Source organism: Neodiprion virginianus, chromosome 5, assembly GCF_021901495.1.
Source record: "Neodiprion virginianus isolate iyNeoVirg1 chromosome 5, iyNeoVirg1.1, whole genome shotgun sequence".
In the NCBI taxonomy this organism is placed as follows: domain Eukaryota; kingdom Metazoa; phylum Arthropoda; class Insecta; order Hymenoptera; family Diprionidae; genus Neodiprion; species Neodiprion virginianus.
In genome coordinates this window covers 20,181,010-20,192,085 of record NC_060881.1, presented here as the reverse complement: position 1 = coordinate 20,192,085, position 11,076 = coordinate 20,181,010, and the positions used below count along the sequence as shown (strand labels likewise).

General features: G+C 32.8%; 1 long non-coding RNA gene across 1 annotated transcript; it reads left to right on the top strand.

The window, feature by feature from the left end:
• The first annotated feature begins 315 nt into the window (after window positions 1-315).
• Window positions 316-10,409, top strand: LOC124304723 (uncharacterized). Its single transcript, XR_006908258.1, has 3 exons — window positions 316-382; window positions 5,935-5,939; window positions 10,400-10,409. It is a non-coding gene; the product is annotated as an uncharacterized LOC124304723 (long non-coding RNA).
• Window positions 10,410-11,076: the final 667 nt, after the last annotated feature.

The following is an 11,076-nucleotide window of genomic DNA, read 5'->3' as shown; positions in this document are numbered from 1 at the left end:
CAGCACTCATATTTTTTATAGACAGCATAAAAATGAAGAAGAATAATCGGTTAGCGATACAGAAAGCAGAGATATCTCCGTGATACCGCAGGGTTGTGTGAATAAAAAACTTCTGTTTCAATACACCTCTCATTACATACGCGTATGTACTAGCTGGCACGGCAGACGTTGGCCTTCCCTTTCTGGTAGGTGCGCGATAATGCGTTGACAATATGCAAAATAAAGCAACAATCGCGACTTATCGGTTCTTAGTACAGCTATGACCCATCGTTTCGAGAGTACCAATGTATTGTACGAATATGATCTCAATCGGTCAAGTCGTTCAGAAGTTACACGATCACTAACAGATGCACCAAAGAATCATATATATATATATATATATGTATATATGTATGTATAAAGATATATCATTAAATCACTTTATTGTCACACGCCATGTCTCTATGGCATTGGGGGTATCTTTCATATCTGATAGTGTATTACACACACACACACACGCACACTCGCATACATACATGTATGTATATGTATACGTATATATCAGATTACCGAATACAATCACTAACGCCTCATATATATTAAACATCCCGTCGAGATGCTGGTATAGCTCCATGCTTTCATTGTACACCTACTTCTCTCTCCTTTTCTCATCTGATCACTTTTTGTCTCGCTTTCTTTCACAGTCATACACATATTAATAATATATATAATAATACATATACATATACAATAGCATATCATACTGCTGCACGTCTTTCTAACATTTTTACGTTCTTCTTCTTATTTTTCCTCTTTCTTTGCATCTTCTTCGAACGCGAATATACACATTCATATATAACACGAGAGGATAACATGTGATTATTTCCAAATCATCACATATTTACCGTACATATATATTTCAGATTATTTATGATTCATTGGAAACATGTGGGTAGATGAGCCATCTTTTTGTTTCTTGGGAAATTTTTACCATTACTCTTTGTTGCGGAGCTATACCAACGCATCGCTTCGGGTTGCTAAAATGATCAGTAGAATCTTCGTATTCACTAATAATAATAATAATAATAATAACTACAATGATGACAAAAAAAATAATAATAATGACAACAACAATAATAATAATGATAACAACAACAACAACAACAACAACAATAATATTAGTTACATCGTAACGATTCGATAAGTTTGCATGGCATTTTTTTTTCGTTTTTGTTCCTTACTTCCTTTTTTCCGCCTCTCAAAATTTAGAAATTTTGAGGGTAAGAGAAAAAAATCATACTTTTCAAAATATTATATAGGTATATTGTACAAGCTTTATAATAAATTATCAGAAGATTTCCAAGACGAATCTCAACTCTAACAATGTGTCGAATATGTTCCACTCATAATTATAATATTCGAACAATAATTCAGGTCGTTATTATTACGATTATGACCATTATTGGTTATTTATTCTTCTTTCTTTTATCGTCATTATCATCGTGGTAGTGATTCTTTTAATTTGTTTTTTTTTTTTAATTTCTTTTCTTTAATAATAATCAACAAGGTGTGTGATTTGTTTGTTTCGTTTTGAAAATTTTGATCGACCAATCCTCGCCGTAAATGTGTTCAAATTGCTGTACATATTGTATTATCCTATATAAATCATGCAGTGTGTAACGTTGAGGAATGGTATTGGATTTGAGATGTACATTTTTCTTCCTAATAATATAATTTTCGGTGAAACAGAGTTCCAGAAGGATGAAAAATTACAAAATCGTGAACATTTTTTTTTTTACTTTCCCTTCTCCTCGTCGCCTCTGTTTCCTGCAATTCAATTAATAATGTTTCTTGCCTTTTTTCTTATTTTTTTTTTTTTTGATTCCTTTTTTCCTCCAACCTCGAGAATGAGCCGATCAATTCTTACAACTTTCGGATACAAGGTAATAATAATAATAGATCATATTATTATAATATATAAGTACAAGGTACGAGGTTTTCTATATACTACGATCGACATGTTATTTTTTCTTTATACAAGGTAGCATATCGGTTATAGTAATAGTAGTAATAGTAATTGTATAGTAATAATAGTTAATAATAACTTCGTGGAATTTTTTGTTCAATTTTTTTTGTTCGTTTTTTCTTTCCCTGGTTTGTTTTCTTCTTTTCACTAGCACTTGCGCGCGGTAGATAATTCATTTTGTATATGTGTATGTACACACACACACACACACACACACACACACACACACACACACCCACCCACCCACATATGTAGGTATACATTATATACTAATATTACGTACAATTTATTTTTTATACTCAATATGAATTCGATATCAATAATCGTAATAATAATGATATCGTGATAATCTAGTTATAAAGTTTTTGGCTCACTAGGTGTGTATGTTATCTTTATTTATATATGCAATGTATGTAATATAATTACAAGTTTATTTTTATCCTTTATATCTTTGATTTGAAAAAAAAATTTCCATCTTGACAAAAGTGGTACTCCGTGGCTGTTTATATTTAGTATGAATCTACATAATAACAACGTTTAGCGTGTGTTTCTTTTCTTCTTCTTCTTATCCTCGTTTTCACAACAGTTATTGTGTATTTATAATATACATGTTATGTATATACAGCAAGTTTCTTCCCACCTTGATCTACTTTCATCGAGATCTTGATCTTTTGCATATTACTTTTTTTCATCATCATTGTAACGATACTGATTTTACATCATCTTATTCATGTATGTATGCATATGTATACTTTTGTATTACATATCATAGTTAATTATATCATAGGTACAAATTCAGATATTCAGTTTGTGTACGCTTACGTCTATGTAACATACATATACGAATTATTCATTATTATTATCGGTTACGTACATATTGTGAACAATATTATACTTATCGTTAGTTACACTTACTAATCGGTTAACCAATCAATCAATTAATTAATAAATTAATTGTAAGAACTAAGTATCTATGTACAATTTACAAATCGTGGACGACGAGAAATTCAAAACACTCAATAATCTACACCCATGATGTTAAATACATAACAGACTTTTACATGACACAGGAAATAAAAAAAAAAAAAAAATTAATCACGAATTTCCATGTTCTATGAGTCTCCAGATTCTTTGGAAATGATCTGCTTAGGAATAAAATGTGTAAAATTACATGAAAATTAGGAAAAAGTGAAGTGTAATTTGTATCAATGTAAAGGAAAAAAAACATATATCCGATCCATGGGATTATTCGAAATTTCGATTATTTCCAATTGGAATTGCAATATATATAAAGCGATAGCATTACATGTTATTCTTGATCAATATTATTGTTTGTTTTTTCTTCCTGTATTCTTTAAAACATAACATTTGTAAATTTTGACATCGTGTATAATATATAGAATGTACGTACGTATTTTGTTTTATATCCAACTTTCACGTAGAAAACAATCTTTCTACTGGGTCTAGTTATTATTATTATCATGATCATCAACATTATTATTATTATTATTATTATTATTATTATTATTATTATTATTATTATTATTATTATTATTATTATTATTATTTTTTTTTTTTTTTTATGGTGATGTTACCACTGTTAGTATCGTTATTATTCATTTTTGTGATTTTTCTTCTCTTTTCTCCGTTTCGGGTTTCCTTGATCTATATCGTATATATATGAGAGCGTTTCAGAATAAAAAAAACTTTTCATTTCGCTCGCACTTGCAGTCTGAGAAGCTTGTTTTAGACGAAAAAATAAGCCGCTCAAAAGATGAGGTCTGTAGCTTGTGTGGAATAGCTGCCGAAATCGCATTTTGTGATAAAAATCATGAAAATTCCATTTCTGTGTCATTTTGGCAAGAACATTTCTTTTATGGCGGCTAGAAAATTTATTTTGGGCCTTGAAAAGAGTTTCCATGGAATATGACCTTGATTGATTATGGAAAAGAGTAACAAAATGAAATTGTACCGAATGATGTCAAATTGAAAATTATTCAAGCGATCAGACATAGAGACGGTTCAGAAAAAGTCTCAAAGCGATTTGAAATTAAAGAGAAAGATTGGACGACACTGCTTGCTAAGGATGTGTAATTTTATTACAAAAAAATTCTTTCTCCTCTTTGAGCTATTCAACTTAAAGTCCGATTTTCTTGTAGTAAGTCCCGAGTTATGGAAAACACACAAAAGCGTCAATGACTCTACGGACGTGAAGAAAAATGGTCTAAACAGGTAAAATTAATCGATTACTCACTATTTTATATCCAAAAATCGCAAATAAAACTTTTTTAAAGGACAGAAAAAAAATGCTCATGCCAAAATGGCACGGAAATGGAATTTTCATGATTTTTATCACAAAGTCTGATTTCGGCAGTCATTCCACGTAAGCTGCAGACCTCATCTTTTGAGGGGCTTATTTTCTTTTCTCCAAAACGTGTTTTTCAGAGTGTAAGTACGAGCGAGATCAAAATTCTTTTGATTCTGAAACACTCTATTATGTATTTTATATTTATTTACCAAATTATTGAACTTGTTATTTATGTGATGGGACCGTTATATATCATGTATGTGGTATACAAAGTGATTAATTACCAAAGTTCGGGCAGGATATGCAATAATTTATGTTTTTTTTTCTCCTTGCATTTATGCATTCGATAGATATCTATATGTATAGGTATGTATGATATATTTACACGAGGTTCATTTCAAAACTGAATGAAAACCGAAATAGAAAACGAGAGACAGGTATATATGTAGATAGATAAGGTTTATTATGCCCGTGGCAATGCCGGGCAAAAAAATCAGAGAGAGAAAGAGAGAGAGAGAGAGAGAGAGAGAGAGGAAAGGAGTCACAGAAAATAAATGGAAGAATGAATTTTTGTCGTGGTTTTTGTTTCCATTCGTTCACGGTTCATTTGATCTTTGTTTCTGTCTCTGTCAATGCAAAACATTTTCTTGAATATTTTAAACAGCGAAGACTTGTTTTATCTTTTTTTCGTATTTCCATTTCTTCTTTCTTTTCTCGTTCCTAAGCGCAGAACAAGATTAAAATAAAATGAGACATGACAAGCTGGAAAAAACAGTTTTTTGCGATACTTTTCATCAAAAAAGAACAAATGTTGGTTTATCGATAGGAAAAATAAAAAAAACACCAGTAATGAAAATAAAGAATAAATTTCAATCGTAAAAAGAAAAACGTATGAAAAAAACTAAGAATTATTAAAAACTCAAAATTTCTACATTTTTTTCTCAATACCGAAATAAACTCGGAAAAATATCATAATCGTTAATTTAGAAATAGTAATAAAGAGAAGAAAAAGTCTAGATTTGTGGGTCAAACATTAAAAATCGATTCACCGGAACCGGAAGTTTGAATTAAACGGGACATGGCAATTTTTCGTGCCTATCATATCGTTGTGAGATCCTGTAAGTTTCAGATTTTTTCATCGAGGTGTTTGTATGGCAGACCGACAGACGGACATTACACTAAACACCTGTTTCTCGGATTCTAGAGGTTCGAAAACCAAAGGTGATGCAAAATTAAAATTATCGATCAAAGAGAGAGAAAAAAACGTAGAAAAAAAAAACCAAAATTAATCATTGGAGCGAATAACTTTGTGAAGAGCAAACGCGATGGTGTGTTGTAATTGCCCTTTCTTTATATACAGTGCGTATTACATAATACATAATTATTAATACTATTATAATATTTACGAGAATGTAATTAAAACTTTGTTATACATTAATTTTTGTTTCTTTAACTTTTTTATTATATAATAATGGGGATGATAATAGCAATAACAGTAATAATGCCAATAACGATAATAATGATAATCATGCTCGTATTACAGAATATATATATATATATATATATATATATATATATATATATATATATATATATATATATATGCGTCTGCACCTGGCAGATTTCGTCCCACTGAAATTCAACCGAAGTTACACTCATAGATTTCACGGTGTAGTTAAGAATATTTTACACTGTATTTTCGATGTAACTACATTAAAAGCATACCAAAGTCCCACCGAAAAATCACTGAAATAAAAATTTTCTACTCCACCACTACAACAACATTGAAATCGAAAAGATTTCTTACCCCCCCCCCCCCTGAAATTATACCGAATTCTAAATTCATACTTATAACTGAAGTCACGCTTGAAATCTACTGAAATTGCGGAAATATTTTGTTTAAAAAATGTTAAGAAAAAAGCAATACCGAACGCTTTATTATCAATAAGTAATACAGAATACTTTAGTAACAATAGTATCGACAGAAGTTATAGAGTAAAGGAAAAAGATCTAGATGAGCCTCGGAATTAAAGAAAGGAGCAACGGGAATATTCTAGAACAGAGAAAGAGTATATCAAGAGAGTAGTCAGTCAGTCTGGGAGCTTCAGTAATTCAGTAAGTGTTAAGTCTTCAGTCAGTGTAAATGTGATGTAAGAAACGATACAAATAAAGTACGTCATCAATAGATAAAGAAACCACGCTTCATGTGTTGAATCCTTTTAGTGTTATTTTGATAATACCGCAGTGGGAAAATTTTACAACTTTACCGAAGAATTGAATGGAATTTGAGTGATTGAAATATCCTGAAACATCACTCTAATATTACTGATTTGAGGACCCACTGAAAAAGCACTGAATAACACGGTGGGACCGAATCCGCCAGACTGTGTATTGTATGAGAAATGTACTTTAAACCTCTATAATATTATACATTCATTTTTAATATTTTTTCACGATACTTACGTGGGTTTGTTTGTTTTTAATTTGTTTTCCGGCCCAGGCATGAAAAATAAGTCACTGTTTGACACTGGTTTTCGATCCGACCAGTGCCATTTTATACCTAACCTCAAAACTGCGGTAAATACCTATATTAGTATATTCTCTACCAAGGGCGAGAAGTGGTTCTTTTTTGCCCGCGTGTGGAGTTTACAGTCCAAGTCGCGGGCTCGCAAGCATAAGCGAAACGAGAACTTATTCCGAGACGGAGGCGAGTGATGCAATCACACGAAGGAAAAAGGCCCCTTGCCCCTGTTTCAAATAATATTTTTTGTAACGCATGTATGGACTTGGCTTTTTTTCTGCCAAAAATCGGAGATCAAATTACATTGATCAACAAATTGGTATTTATATATATATATATATATATATGTATATATTCAATTAACTAATAATTGCAATATATATATTCAATTAGTATAAAAGTCAAAAGGCAAAAAAGTTACTTTATTGCCGGCTCCGGAACAAATGCGGGCAAAAATAGTATATTGTGTGACGAGGGACGAAAGTTGGCAAATGCGACGAGTGTGAAGTTTGCGTCCGAGCAAAGTGAGGGCGGCAACCACTCGAGTTGCCATCGCTAACTTTGGGCCCGAGTCACACGATAGTTTTGATCAGCGGGTCGACACTCAACGCTTTAGTATGGGACCCTTATTCGACAACCTATTGTAAAGCATCAACACCTGAGTCGAGCTGAGCGATGAAGTAACCAATGGTTACTATAACTTTTGAGTTTTCCCCCACGTTTGTTGGTAACACAAATTTTTCGTAACGCACTCTCGAGATAGAAGTGAAAGGGGAAAGTTGTGTTACTCCGCTACTTTTGGTAACAAAGGAATGAAAAGTGGTAGGACTTTACGTGGTAGTTTTGTGGGACACGAGTGGTGAATCTATTCTCCCTAGGGACGAAATTGAAGCAATTGTAGACTGCGCATGCGTGAACCTATCTTTACAACACTCAGCTGAAATTGATTACTTTTGTCACGCTAAACTGCCACGCAAAGCCCCACTTTTCACGCACGTGTGATAAAAAGTAAATTTTTTGCCCGCTGTAGATTTTCATGCCCGTCGTCGTAAAACAGTTACTTTAGTCTCGTATTTAGGGCAAAAAAAAAAATTGTCTTTATACTGCAATTTTGATGCGCCGTTCGAAGTGCGCATCTTATACTGCTGTATAACTGACTTTATACGGCAATTCTAACTTCTGTTGCGCGGTCCAAGGTAGGGATCTTAACCGACGTCAAAGTGATTTTTCATGCTTCGCCGCAAAAAATATTGTATGGGGCGTGCCCGTAAAGTGTTTTTCTCTCTTCCTCTCTCCTCCACCCTCCCTTCGAGCAAGTAAAACAGCATTTCTTTTTCTTGGTTTCTTTCATCTTTTTTCATTTGTTTGTTATCAATTCCAATTTAAGCATGTAATATATTTATACGTATGATAATAATAATAATGATAATAACAACATTAATACTAACGATGATGATGATGATAAATTCATTACATGGACAGTCTGTATATATAACTTCTCCCGTTATCCTTATTATCATAGGTATACCTATACCATTATAACACATATTAAACCGGGACTTTACGTGGATGCGCAACATACCTGTAAGAACCCATAGACTTATAAAGATAGACTGAGCGCTCTCATGAGCCGCTTGAAGCAAACATTTAAAGGACAGAAATATGCCGGGAGTACTCCTTTCTCTCTCTGACGATATTTGTGGCGGGGATCGAGGCGGTAGAGGAGAATGAGGCGAAATTATGCGCCTGTATGTATAGCTGTTCCACTTCCATTGCTCCGTTGTCTCCCACCGTGACGCCGATTGAAAAGAGAGAGTAGTACTCCCGGTATATCACTGTCCTTTATATGTAATCGTCAGTGCCTCTTATAGGAGCGCTCAGTCTATCTTTATAAGTCTATGTAAGAACCACTCTGAGCAGCTCCGAGTTTCGCCGGGGTGACATTAGCCGCGCGCCAGCCGCTTCAATCCAAACAATCCAGACCTGTGTACTCTGTATTGCCTATAATTAGGGGTCCTTATTACGCGCATCCACCTAATGCCACAGCATGTATACATACGTGAGTCGCGAATCACCGTCATCTTTACATTTGCACAAAGCTTAGCGATAGATCATGATGACTATTATTGGTACTATTGTTGTTGTTGTTATTATCGTTGTTATTATAATTATTATCGTTACTGTTGTTGTTATTGTAATTATTATTATTATCTTTATTATTCTTATTATTATTTCTATCATTAATTTTATTATTTTTATTATTTCTTCTATCGTTATCATTATTATTATTACTATGACTTTTTCAATCATGATTCTTTCCAAGTTTTCTCGTTATGATTTATCACGCATTTAACATAATTTGACTCGGTATAGTTATTATTATCATCTCTATACAATAATTACTTTTTCATCAGATTTTTTCCTCACCTTCGTTATTGCATTTAAATGAAAAATTCTCGGCATCTGGGCAGAATTATTTTACATTTGAAATTTGTGTTTTCTTTTTCAATACCATTTGTAGTTATAGGTTATGATTACTATTATGGTTGGTATTATTATTATTATTATTATTATTATTATTATTATTATTATTATTGTTATTGATATTACCTCACCAATCATGATTTCTCTCAAATCTTCTCATGAATTATTTATCACGCGTTTAATATAACTTGACGCGGTATAAGTGTTATCATCATTGCCATATCATTATTATTAAATACAGTTGGCATTACTTTTTCGACAGATATTTTCCTCACATCCATTATTGCATTGAAATGAAAAATTTTCGTCAGCTCGGCAGAATTAAATATTTCTGAAATTTGAAATTTTTTCCCCGTAACCGTCTTTCTAAGATCCATTTTTCTTTGCTCGTCATCGAGTCAATCATATTACTAATGATAGTAATAATAAAAGTAATAGTAATAATAATAATAGTTACTATACTATTATACTATTGATAATCGTGTTTTATAATGAATTCTCATAATATACGTAGACGAGGTGCATGATGCTGTGGATTACCATTATTATGAATACTGTTTTTTACTGTTATTGTTACGTATACACATACAGACAGAGAATCATGAACGGCTAATTTTGCGACCGAATGGATCACGTTGGCAATGCAGATCAGCCTGTAGCTGCTTCAACATTGACAGTGGAGGCTGAATCTGCATTGCCAAACGTAACCGAACTGGTCGAAAAATTAGCCTTCTAAGATTCTGTGCGCACGTGTGTACTCCCGCAGAGTGAAGAAGGTTAGTTTTCGCCGATTGTATCGTAGTAGCACGGAAATGTCGTCTCTTGGCATCAGTAAAAAGTGTGCCAAAAGAAAAAATTTACAACAGATATTTTCTGTTCTGGCAAACTCCATAACGTTTTTAATTTTTTAACATGGGCTTGAAATGGAGAAAAGTTCCCAAAAAGACCAGTTAGCACTGAAGAATTTATGAAAATCTACCGGGTGATTCGATTTCATCCCCCCCTGCGCATTCTGGAAGCGAAAAGAATGTAGCTTTCGTTTGACGTATTAAAATTTAAAATATCTTGCTTAGTTTCGGAGATATGTGCATTTGAAAAATTATTTTTTTTCAGAAGAAAATTACAAAGTGAAAAAAAAAATTGAATTATGAACAAAGAACCGCCGAAATGACCAAGTAGCACTAGAAAGACTTCATGAAAGCTCGACGATTCGATATTCAAATATCTCGTTTATTTCCTGAAATACGCGCGCGTTAAAAGAATGTGCATACACGTACACTGTGTATATTTACATTTTTTCCGGCAAATTACTTTTAACGCGCTCGTATTTCAGGTAATGGACGAGATATTTGAAACGAAAGCCAAATTCTTGTTAGAACTTTCATGAATTATTTCTAGAGCTACCAGGTGATTTCGGCGGTTGTTTGTTCTTAATTAATATTTTTTTGTTACCAATTTCTAATTTTCTTCCCAAAAAACTTTATTCTTCAAATGCTTATACCGAGACAATCTCTCGAAACTTGAAAATCAACTGCGCATGCGCCAAAAATTCAATCTCATTGGTCGGCGAAATCTTCTCGCAGCGATATTTTTGTCTGCGATGCAGGCGGGCCAACGTACACAAAATGTGTACATTTGCATGCTCGAAGAGCATAAGCATTAAATTCCGACCGTTCTTCGAAGAATCAACTTTCCAACCCAATAACAAATGCTTCCCAAACCCTTCCGAGTCACTACCTCAATTATTTAAGATTTTAA